The 13022-nt window shown below is 43.9% G+C and overlaps 1 protein-coding gene across 1 annotated transcript in view; it reads left to right on the forward strand.

Moving 5' to 3' along the window:
• The window catches only part of PRDM2 (PR/SET domain 2), a 126708-nt gene that overhangs the window by 102173 nt on the left and 11513 nt on the right, over positions 1–13022 (forward strand). The gene's annotated exons all lie outside the window — the stretch shown is intronic.

The following is a 13022-nucleotide window of genomic DNA, read 5'->3' on the forward strand; positions in this document are numbered from 1 at the left end:
TGTTCTATGGGGTTGAGATTTTCAGAAGGGATACTAATTAGGGCTAAATTCACATCCGCATTATGGAAGCATGAAAACGGAATCCCCTGAATTAATGGATCTGTTTTATCATCCGGGGTCATCCTCCAACCCGCTGCTTAGTGCAGGATTCACTAAATCATCCCAGACAGATATTTGTCCAGCCTTTGTTTGAACACTTCCATTGAAGGAGAACTCACCACCTCCCGTGTCCACCTGTTCCACTCATTGATCACCCTCACTGTCAGAAAGTGTTTTCTAATATCTAATTTGTGTCTCCTCCCTATCCGTTTCATTCCATTGCTTCTAGTCTTTCCTTGTGCAAATGAGAATAAGGCTGATCCCTCTGCACTGTGACAGCCCTTCAGATATTTGTAGACCGTTATTAAGTCTCCTCTCAGCCTTCTTTTTTGCAAGCTAAATATTCCTAGATCCATCTTGGTAACTCTTTTGCAAACTTGCTCCAGTTTGCCGATGTCTTTTTTTTTTAAAGTGGGGTGCCCAGAACTGAACACTTAATACATCCCAGAATTGTGTTTGCCTTTTTGGCTGCTGCATCACATTGTTGACTCATGTTCAATCTATGATCTATTAGTATACCCAAGTCTTTTTCACATGTGCTGCTGCTTATGATGAAACCAAACTGACTCCATTGCTTAGTGTGTTGTGCCCTTTCCTTTGAGAATTCAGCTACGGAGGTCCTGAAAACTGATGTGAATAGAACCTAATATTTATTTCTGATTTTTTTTTTTTTTTGTTTTTATTGTCTGATTGTTGATGTTTTTTTTTAATTCTATTGTCCATGATTTAGAGAGTCACATGAGCCATAGATACAATGAGCTGGAGCTGACCCATTGACTTTTATGGGAAATGTTGTGGTCATGCTCTGTATCCCGTACAGAAGACATTGTAATAATAATAATCTATTTGTATAGCGCCAACATATTGCACAGCGCTTACATAGACAGGCGGAATACAGAAAGACAAAAAATACAAACATTACAGAACCACGGTTACATAGTAATCAGCTGATGGAAACAATAGGGGTGAGGGTCCTGCTCCAATGAGCTTACATACTACAAGTAATGGGGTGATACAGAAGGTAAAGGGGCTGGAGATGTGCACAGTATGGTGAGGTGGAGAGTGTGGGATGCTATACACAGACAATGGTCAGACATTTAGCCGTGTGACGGCAGAATCGGTATGACTACAGGAGCGGTTTATGATGGCTAGCAGAGATTGCAGTCAGTAGGTCAGGGAGCATGTTATCAGGAGGAGTACAGAGAGTTTTTTTTCTTAGGGAATGCGGTATACCTCCCTGAAGAGGTGCGTTTTTAGAGCACGCCTAAAGTTTTTAGAGTCCTGGATTGCCCGAGTAGCCTTTGGTAGTGCGTTCCAGAGGACTGGTGCTGCTCTGGAGAACAGGGTGGAGTAGTAGATGAGCTGTGACCATCGCCTATTGTGAATGTTATCTATATCTAAGTGTTGCCTTTCATTGTAATCCTGCCTGTAACATAGTAAGTAAGGCTGAAAAAAGACATATGTCCATCCAGTTCAGCCTATTACTCCCCCAATATTGATCCTGATGAAGGCAAAAAAAAACCCCAATGAGGTAGAAGCCAATTTTCCTTATTCCTGTGATAATGAGATTACAAAAATAATTGATCTCTATAGAATAGTGAGTGTCTGCCTTTTATGAGGCTTAGTGGTCAGTCAAAACTGCGTATTGAAATGTGTTCATTTTGATATATGGAGAAGGGGAGATAGAGACACACACACACACTTGAAGCAGCTAATGGTGAGTTATCTGCTGCTGTTTTTTCACATATACACTGCTCAGTAATGCTGTACACTCCCACATGATGATGTTTCTTTCTGCGTGTTACATACAACAGACTCTGCAGTTCTCTGTACAGTGTATAGAGCACAGTAGCCAGGCACCTCTTACCATTCTTGAGAGGATTGAAAATCAGATATACACCCTGAATGGGGGGAAATGGGACAAATGCAGATTATAAATCATATAATGGCCATAAATAATGGTATTCTTTGTGTACACACAAGTCAGCTTTTTCTGAAAAGATAGGTATGCTTTTAAAGAGGTAATTTGGAGAGGGGTCTTTTTTTTAAGTTTTCACCCATCCATTGCATAGGTGAAAATGTATAAATTATGGGGGTCTAACCAGTGGGACACCCATGTATCCTGAGAACAGGGTTCTGTTTGCCCCACTTTTTGCCACTGCTGAATCACTGAACAAACCGGTGTAAATTGAGCGTTGGTTGCGTATACACAATGCCACTCCATTCATTTGAATGGACCAAATAGGACTCTCCTCATTCTCGGGACTCCCACTGATCTATCAGTTTTCACCTATCCAGCGGATTGACAAAAGCTGAAAAAAAGACCCCTCTCCAGAATACCCCTTTAAGGTTATGTCAGCTCTTTTGCATGTACTTTTAGTTGTCTTAAATAAGGAATCTGCAATGCAGTATAGGATGACTAAGTAATGCCTCAAGTGTGTCCGTGAAGTATTCAGTGGCCTATTTTCCGGCAGGCAGAATTTGGAATTCCTGTTCAGGGGGTTGTTAAAATTATTCGATGGCATATACTCAGGATAGGCTAACTGTAGTAGATCAGCAGGGGTCTGCCGCCCGTAATCTCTGCTGATTAGCTGATCACTCTGTTGGTGTGCTCATGCTCCGAGCTGATTTCCGCAGGAAGCAGACAGCTCTGTTATCACTGCAGTGGCCAAGCTTGGTATTACAGGAAAAGTTCCTATTTACTTCTGTTGGGACTTGGCCTGCAATACCAAGCCTGGCCACTGCGGTCAGAACAGAGCTGTCTTCTTCCTGCAGAAATTGGCTCAGAAAACAGCTGATCAGTGAGGGTCCCAGGTGCTAGACCCCCACTGATCTTCTGTCGATGACCTCTTCAAAAAAAAGGCCATCAATATTTTACAACTGGGCAACCCCTTTAAGAAAGGGCATTTTCTCTAAAAACCTACCTGCATATATAAGTCTGGTTAGTCCTTTCTTAGCTATATTTTCTAGTTTGAAAACTCCGTACCATTAAGTAGATCTACTTTTCAACTTTTGAAAAGGGACATCACAGTAATTCTGTAATGTGGCATACTTATGCAATCCTAGAGTAATGTAGACCAAAGACCAGAGTAGCCTAAATGGGGGGCGTAGCTAGAGGTTCATGGGCCTGGGTGCAAAGTTTGCACCCCCCTTCATTTTGCAACAACCCCCTGTCGACTATGCACAAAGCACCAGACTTCAAAAGGAGAGGGAGTCGGTCCACGCTCGGACTTCCTAGCTCAACGACAGAGCACTATATAGTAGAAGCAGGAAGCTCTCTTTCTTCTAGTTTTACTGTTCTGTCTGGCAGAGATTGCGGGCTGACAGGAGATGTTAGTGGTAAGGGGGGCCTCTAGGCCCCCCTAGCTTAGGGGCTGGGTCACAATTGGGAGCCCTATAGCTATGCCACTGCCCCTAAAATAATACAGTCCCGCTAACAAAGCTGCACTGTTCATGAGGCAAGCGTCTTGCCTCAAGAAAAAATCTCTCTCGGGAGTGCAGGGCTGCAAGGTATTTCTATCCCCCTGCCATACTGTATATACCGGTATTTGTATCATACATACATTGCATATCTTCTGGGGTCAGTAATCTGGAGTTTAAAGCTAAATCTACAATTTGGAGTCTGAGATCTGTAATCAGTCATATGCACTACTTGTGAATACCTCAGGTTTGCGGCTTCTTGGAATACAGCCTGTGTAAGGGCTCGTTCACATCGGTGTTGGAGTTTCTCTTCAGAATCACTATTGCTTAATTCCATTAACCCTTTCCAATCCACTGTCTGACCTCTGAAGACATTATGATTTAAGGCTGTACAGCTCCGATGTTGGAAGACGCCCGTCGGGGTTCTCTTACTGTATATTGCCAGCCTCTCTGCTGTCGGAGCCTATCTAACGTGTCACCTCATATACTGGTGTTAGCCAGCAGATAGCGCCGTTGTATAACAGCAGAAAAAGAGTAAGCCCCCTAGGAAAACCAGGATACAAATTGGATTGGAAAGGGTTAAGCGCTATTTATCCCTGTAAAATACCGGAAACCCAACCGGTAACCAAACGGACTCCATTGAAGTCAATGGGTCCGGTTCAACGCCATCCTATGGCACTACTGTTCGGTCACTGGGTGCGCTTTTCCTGCTTATAACTGAGCAAGAAGATGGAACCCAAAAGCAACGATGTGAACGACAAAATTTTAGGTAAATTCTGTATTTCACTGATATAGATGCAATAAAGTAGGCGAGTGCAATGGGTGCGTGTCACAAATCTAAGCCTGTCCTTATGAGAGTTGGTCCCCAAAGTGTTGTTGCTAGGTTCACATTGTCGTCACTGGTTTCCATTGTGGACCTCCATCCTTTGAGCTGAACAGCATAAAGTGTTGGGTCCAACGCATGCCTAACCCGGATGGCGCTGACCAGACCTCATTGATTATAATGGGGTCCGTTCGGCACAAACCATTTTTTTTTTTTATACTATATTAACCCATATGGAGTCCACGGGTGGACTTTTTCCTGTGGAATTCAGAGCGGCCGTCCACCCCAGGATTCCGCAGCAATAACCCTCCCTATCCTGTTATGGAAAAACGATTCTTCATGCACACGAGTGGAAACCAATCGCGGATTCCGCTCGCGGATGAAAAATCGCAGCATGCTTCATTTTATTCCGTTTTCCGCACAAACGGCTTCCAGTAAAGTGAATGGAAGCCATCCGACCCGCAGCCCGTCCACAATTAACATTGTGGACTGGCCGCAGATTCCGCGGGAAAAGCAGGATTTAAAAAAAAATCTGTACGCATATGTACGACGGCCGGCACGTCCGCACACATACACACTACTGAAGAAAGAAGCTTTCCAGAATGTTGGGTCATTCTTCGTCCGGTGTCCTTTAAACGTTTAAATGACCGTATCAGCCAATGTAGACTGAAATGTGTATGACTGCATCTGTGACATGATCCTCCAACAGACGACTGTGTGTTCAGTGGTTGTTCAACCATCATCCTACTTGTTTGTCTATGGCCACTTTTGTTGACCACATGCCTGTCCTTGATGGTCTATTTGGCAGTATTTCTCTACCTAGGTCCTGCCAGCCTAGTTGGCGACCAGTGATTGGGCACCAGACAGCACAGGAACCTACGGAGGTAAGTAAGGACCCTTTTACATGGGCCGAGAAGTCGTTTAGATTCCTGCGATCAACGAGAATCTGAATAATATGGTTCAGTCTAAATGCATGCATAGAAACTGAACGATGGATTGGCTCCCGGGCCGCTCCACTTCCACTCACTAGTGATGATTGTTCCTATGTAAAAGCACAGGAACGCTCATCGCTGGGACAACCCATCGGGTAGCTGCTCCCAACAGGTCACCCCGTGTAAAGGCACTCTAAACCACCAGACACCAGGTACTGTGAGTGTACCCATTCGTTTCCACAGTCCTTCGCTATAACTAGCCATCGGTATCACGTATGGTGCAGCTTTTCTGGTTAGTACAAGCCACAAAAATTGGCAGCAAAATCCATATATATGCTACCTTTGCTGTTTTTGGATTGTTACTAGAGATGAGCGAACGTACTCGTAATGAGTACTTACGCACCCGAGTACAGCCATTTTCGAGTACTTCAGTACTCGGGCGTAAAGATTCAGGGGGGCGCCGGGGAGCGGCGCGGCGGTGCGGGGGGGAGCAGCGGGGAACAGGGGGGAGCCCTCTCTCTCTCTCTCTCCCCCCCACTCCCCACTGCTACCCCCCGTGCCGCCACGGCGCCCCCCGAATCTTTACGCGCGAGTACTGCTGTACTCGAAAATGGCGGTGCTCGGGTGCGTAAGTACTCGTAACGAGTACGTTCGCTCATCTCTAATTGTTACCCTACTTGGACCAAATTTTATACCCTTCGCATTACAATGAGTAAGATCTAAATTCCACAATCTATAGGCATGTACTGCACTGTAGCCACCTGACGTATGTAAACCCTATCCACAGAAAGTTATCCTTTATGGGAATCTGCAATATGTCATTGGGGTGGATTTAATTTTTTGCCTCAGGCTGCAGAAAGGCGCACTACACCCCCGGTTGTCATCCAGCTTTCCTAGATGTCTAAATGGCATTTGCTTTATTCCGCCATCTTACAGTCCGGGGAAGCTGAATAAGGCTTCCTTCGCATTTTTTTTTTTTTTTTTTTGCTTTTTGATTTCGAGATGTATAAAAATCCAGTAGAAAAGTCTTAATGCAAAATTTCATATGTGAAGCCACCCTAAACTTCACACGGGTGTGTGCATTTTTTGCACGGGCCCCAGTCCAACGCGTTTGCCCCGTGAATGAGGTGCGTGGGCGGGGAGCGGTGGGGGAGAGCGGGGAGGAATGGAGGGGAGATCTCTTTCCCTCTCTCCCCCCTGCTCCTCCCCCCCCCCCCCCCCGCTGCAACTCACCTCTCACCTGTCACCCGCGCTGGCCCCCGAATCTTTAGAGACGAGCGGGGAGATACTCGGCTAAGGCACTACTCGCTCGAGTATTGTGCCTTAGCGAGTATACTCGCTCATCTCTAATCTACGCTAAGAATCCTAAACCCACAGAACGTCAATTCATGCTGCGGCTTTGAAATGCAAAGGTCAACCCTGCGCCAAAAGCCGCACTGTTTGGTGCAGTTTTGGCCCCTATGAATTTTCTTCATATTCGTTGCCAGTTTTTTTTTCTGTGACAAGTCGACAACAAATCCGCCCTTCAGGGTCCCCTCGGGTGCTGTAATTGCTATATCTGCTCCTGCGACGAGCCATCTGCTTGCAAAGAACTTTTTAAACAATTTGAAGGATCTGGCCCAAGGACTCTTGAAATTGTTTAAAATGACGCATTGTATGCAGATCTATAACGATCATAGAGTGTATAATAGGACAATGCCGTAAACACAATGCACATTCTTCACGGCTCCTTGTGCTAATTACCCCGAGCATTGTTCAGGATCTGAAGGATGCTTTTGTTCCAAGGCTCTCACATGGGAGCAGAACAATACAGACCTCGGTTTGTCATGCTAATTTAGTTAGTCTGCTCATCGCCTCGCTGACTTCTGCGTATGGTTTATTTTCAGATTTGGTTTGCCTATAGAAAATTGTTATAAAATAGTAGAGAAAGAAATTGCCCATGAAATCTTCCAACTGGATGTGAGCCGGTAACAATAAACTGGATCGGCGTCCGTTGTCTGGCTTTCACTGATTCGGACTGTATAAGGCTAATTTCACATGGGCGAGTGCCAATTGTTTTCAATGGATTAACCTTGCATCGCACTCGCGTGCAGCTAGTATGCTTTGCTGGGCCCATTGAAAGCCATGGGTGTTGCGATGCGAGGGCACGCCCAATGATAGGGCATGCCATGATGCCGTGGTGCGATGTGAGAAAAAATGTATCATTTATAGGACAAAAGAATGGGATTCGTATTCATGCAAGATTTGTGTGAGACCGGCCCTAGGGACGAATGATTATTAATTAATGCAATGGTTTGCCTCCCATAGAGGTTCATCGCTGTCGGCAGCATTTACTTGGGACGGTGTGCTACTAACAAAGTTGATTTTTGATGCTGCAAGGAAGTTATGATCACTTGACGTTAAGCATTTGCCCTCTCACTTTTTCACTCCACCCAATGATTGAGCGACCTAATGCTCCTACGAATATTCTTGCCCAGTTCTTGGCCATATAAAAGGCCCTATTTAAGGGGTGATTATCGCCGAAGAATTGCCTAAAACAGTATTTGGGAACGTTAGATGACAACCAATATGGCTGCTACTTGTTTTGACATGACTGTCTGGATAGTAGATTTACATGGAAGTCAAATTCCGTGTGGCGCCTCTGCCAGCCCATCATTCGCCGTAGACTAGACATGGAGTCGGGAAGGAATTTTTTCCCTTAAATGGGGAAAATTGACTTGACCTCGTTGAGTTTTTTTCTTGCATTCCTCTGGATCAACATTGGGGAATAATTGGCTGAACTGGATGGCCAGATGTCTTTTTTTTTGGCCTTACGTACTGTTGTATTGTGGAGTCAGTACAGTGTTAGACAGTCATCGTTGGGATCTTGTTTTCTGTTGACAGATTCTTAAAGCATTGGCATGGAATTTTTTGTAATATAAATTCTTTATATGGCATGGAATTTTTATTCCTCATATCACTGTCCTCTTATTGGATCGCTCTTATAGAAAGCATAACAAGAGCATCCTCAAGATGGATCATCAGTAGTTGATAGGCAAGAGTCTGCCTCTCGGTTTTCCCGCTGATCAGCTGTCATCACGGATTGGGCCGAAAGCAGGCAGCTGTGTCTGTAGTGCAGCGGCCCAGGTTGGTTCTGCGGTCTAGCTCCAGATTGGCAGTACGGACAGAGCTGTCTGCTGGCAGCTCTGTCCTCAATGACAGCTGGCAAGAATCCCGAGCGGCAACCTCTGATCAACTATTGATGTATAAGTCAACAGTAGTAAAGTCCTGGACAACCCCTTCAAGGCTTTTTTTTTCACCCTTTCATTTTTATAGTGGAAGCCATGATGCTTTTGGTTAATCCAAATAGTGCCTGATGAACCCCATTTATCATATGGCCTGGTCGGGCTCCCATCAACGTTTTTCTTCATTTTGATATCAAGACCGGTGCTACTTTTATTCTTGCAGTCAAAAATCTCAACTGAACCCCCAACATAAGGGCAATATTGACTGACTTGTTTTTTTTTTCTTACCGGATGCGTGCTATCCAATATGGCTGCATTCCAGCGTCCGAGATTTCTGAAGGGGTAATCTGCCTGGTATTGCAGTTGTTTCCCCCATACCTATTTATTAGTGCATGATCATGCGCGTTCTACAAAAGCTATACCAATGGACCGGCTGGTTTTCCCGACTTCCCCTAGAAGTCACTGACTGACCTCTGAATTGTATCTTTTGCACACTTGAAGCCATCATTTTAGTAAGGACCTCTGGGATGAATATTCAGCGGCTGCCTCTCTACACGCTGGCGATGCATTATGCTGGTTTTTGCATTCATTTTCACATCAAACCAGTCAAGACACCAGTGGCGGAAAATTCTGCATTTCATTCAGCTTGGATCAAAAGACCTGCACAGCTTTCATGCTCAAGTAGATTTGATTTCTGTACTTTCAGAAATAAACCAGGCAGAATATTTTATTTATGGATTCAAAATGAATTTCTGTCAAAAAAAAAGAAGGCAAGGGCTTTTATTTATTTTTTTCCAATTTTTCAAAGCGTTATCCCTTTTCATCCTTCGCACATGAGTTAACATTATCTAAGCACCCCTACATACCGTAGATGGCTCTATATACTCTTTATCATGCTTGGGCACAAGAAACATGCCCAACGTATGAAAGATATCAATTCTGAGTGAATTGGATCAGGTAGTAAATAAAAATATATTGCCTTGTCAAAGGCTGAGTTGTGGCGGCTCAGGGTATGATGCAGCAGATAAACAAAGCGTAAAGTATTTTTTTGAGAACACAAAAGTAAAACTCAACACTTGCATAGTAATAAACAATTACATTTTATCTCATTTGCACAAGGAAATACATTGAAGCAATGGGATGAAACTGAAAGGGAGGAGACACAGATTAGATATTAGAAAAGACTTTCTGACAGTGAGGGCGATCAATGAGTGGAACAGGTTACCACGGGAGGCAGTGAGTTCTCCTTCAATAGAAGTTTTCAGAGGCTGTCTAGGATAATTTAGTGATCCTGCATTTAACAGATGTCTATCCAACCTCTGTTTTGAAGACTCCCATTGAAGGGGAACTCGCCCCCTTCTGTGGCAACCTGTTCCACTCATTGATCACCCTCACTGGCAGAAGGTTTTTTTCTAATATCTAATCTGTGTCTCCTCCCTTTCAGTTTCATCCCATTGCTTCCAGTATTTCCTTGTGCAAAAAAGAATAAGGCTGATCCCTCTGCACTGTGACAGCCCTTCAGATATTTGTAGACGGCTATTAAGTTTCCTCTCAGCCTTATTTTTTGCAAGCTAAACATTCCCAGATCCTTTAACCATTCCCCACAGGACATTGTTTTCAGATCGCTCACCATCCAGGTAACTCTTTTCTCAAATTATTCCAGTTTGTCTTTTTTTTAAATTGGGCTGCCCAGAACCGGACACAATATTCCAGATGAGGTCTGACTAAGGAAAGGTAAAGGAGAATAATTATTTCACGTGATCTAGACTCTATGCTTCTCTTAATACATCCCAGGATAGTTTGTTTGCCTTTTCTGCTGCTGCATCTCATTGTTGACTCATGTTCAGTCTGTGATTTATTAGTATACCCAAGTCTTTTTCACATGTGCTGCTTAACCCATTTCTTCCCAATATAAATGGCTTCTTTTCATGTGCGAGTGTTCGCACGTGAAAATCACGCGTGAGAATCCAGCCTGCTGACTATTTGTTATTGCTCTCTTTCTATGTGCACATGAATCGTCTTTGTCAAAGGCCGGCCTCACTTACGTTTCGATGCACAGGACATCCCAGTTTGTGCTTTTCAGAGTTAGTCTATGCTTTATCCGGCTTCAGGAACACTTTTCCAAGCTTCTCCAGTCTCTGACGCTGGGCTCAACCTGCACAGGGTCGTAGTCATATTGCCCCTCCATGATTTTGGTCAGCCCAGGCTGAAGCTTCCAGAGTCCTTGGTCCTGCATCAGCTCAGCTCACTACACTGCAAAAATTGTCCTTTTTTTTTTTTTAATAGCGGAGCATCAACCAGTCAGCAGATGTCCGGTGAAAATGCTCAGTACCACTGCATCAAATTTTGGCACATGTTACGATCTCGATATGATTTTTGGTGCATCTGTTCCATTATTCCCCTATGGCTACATTATACATTAGTGAGAGCCCTCCCTACCAGTTACTTAATAGGTGCATCAGCTTACAGACATATGAAAAGACGTCTTATACCAACCACGCGGTAACTTTAGATTATTTCCTGCCGTTATGCATAGCAATTAAATAGTGCTGATTGAGTGCGGCTTGTATAATTATCCATGTTCTGAAATGTTCTTTATGTGGAGATCAATTCCACACAGGTGCTAGATAATGCGCTTGCCGGCTTCCTGAGACGTACTTGAAGGGTACAAAGAGAGCAATCAAGGTTAACTGTGTTTAGATGCCAAGCTAGTCAAGCAGCGCGACACCTTTTATAATGCCCGCCACATTCCTTGTTCATGGAAAGCTATGGTATACATCGGTGCGTTTACATAATTCTGCAATTCCAATGTATTGTAAGCGAAGAACGTATCTGAAAGCACCCTAACTTTTACCTTTTACTCTTTTTGGAAAATACACGAGTTTAATATTATATCAATAAATATGTTTTTGTACTTTTTATGCAGCAAGGGTGGGAATATCCATTTCTTTAATTTTTTTCTTTTGTAATTTAGTGTAATTGGTTGCTACAAGACTTTAATTAGACCTTATTTTTAGGTAATTTTTTTGTATTTTCTGGAGAAGTATGCAATTATTGCCATCAGTATTGCCTCGTGTTTGGACCTTGGAAAGCTGCTGTCATGGATCTGTAACGATTATTAGCCCTGTATACGTGCCATTAGACAATTGGACATCAGTGGACTTGGTGGGGAAAAAAAGTTTGGTACCATATTGGCCAGCAAAACCAAATGTTGTGATGTTACAGCCAGTTTTCAAGGCTGCTTGGCCTCTTCGTCAGGCTTCAAAAAGGATATATTCCATTGGAAGACTGACGAAGAGGCCTAGGAGCCTAGAAAGCTTGGTGTATTTTCATCCCTTTTTGTTTGCCATTGAAAGGTATCGTGTCTACAAGATTTTGTTTCTCTTGGGCTACTTGCACACGGCCATGCCTGAAGCTCGGCCCGATATCGTGAACGTGTGATGGCCCTGTCCTTCCATCACTTCTGTGGGGTTGCGATTCCCCCGCACGGCTTTCAGCCGCGTCAGAAGATCGGTAACGGTTTCCCATTGTTTTGAATGGGACACCTCGCATCACACGCCGTCTGATATGTTCTCATTTCCCATTGAAAACAATGACTGATGCGTTCGCTTGGTTTTCAATCCCCAGGCATTGTTACAAGTAGAGTTGAGCGAACGTACTCTGCCGAGCTTGATGCTCGTTCGAGTATTAGCATACTCGATGGTGCTCGTTACTCGAACGAGCATTACGCCGTGTTCGACCCCGGCCCAGTTTTTGGCTCCTCCCCCCTGTGACATGTCTGTTTTGGCCCCTTCCCGCCGAGAGAGAGACAAGCTCGGGACCCTGCGGCCCACATACAAAAATGCTCGAGTCTTCCATTGTAGTCAATGGGGTTCGTTACTCGAGTAGAGCTCTTGAATTTTACGAAAAGCTCGACTCAAATGACGAGGACCGGAGCATTTAGGTGCTCGCTTATCTCTAGTTACAAGGCTTGTATAAAGAGTCTAACATTGACTTGTAGGAAAGCTGCTTTCCAATAGGTAGGTGGCGCTGCAGAGGTATTGTTCCATCTTCCTTATGAGGAATGCACAGAAATAGAGCAAAATCTTCTAATTTTCGAACCGAAAATTGTATATAAACAGAACCCATTCATCTAAGTACATGTATTCATATTGACTTTTTTTTTTTTTTAATTGGATGAATAATTTGAGTCTGCGTGCTTTCTGATCCAAATCTGCGTCCAAGAATCTCGAGCACAACTATTAAAATGTCCGTGTGAGTGTAATCTTACCGAGAACAGTAACATTTGGGACTTGATGTACGACAGCCGGTTATATATTCTTATTTCCTCTCTGACTGCCAGTTTATATAACTGGGAAGATGTATCAAAATTAAAGGGGTTGTCCCGCGATGACAAGTTAAGTTAAACACTTTTGTATGGCCATATTAATGCACTTTGTAATATACATCGTGCATTAAATATGTGCCATACAGAAGTTATATACTCACCTTCCCTGCGCTGGCGTCCCCGTCTCCATGGTGCCG

This window comes from Eleutherodactylus coqui, chromosome 6 (genome assembly GCF_035609145.1).
Source record: "Eleutherodactylus coqui strain aEleCoq1 chromosome 6, aEleCoq1.hap1, whole genome shotgun sequence".
Taxonomy (NCBI): domain Eukaryota; kingdom Metazoa; phylum Chordata; class Amphibia; order Anura; family Eleutherodactylidae; genus Eleutherodactylus; species Eleutherodactylus coqui.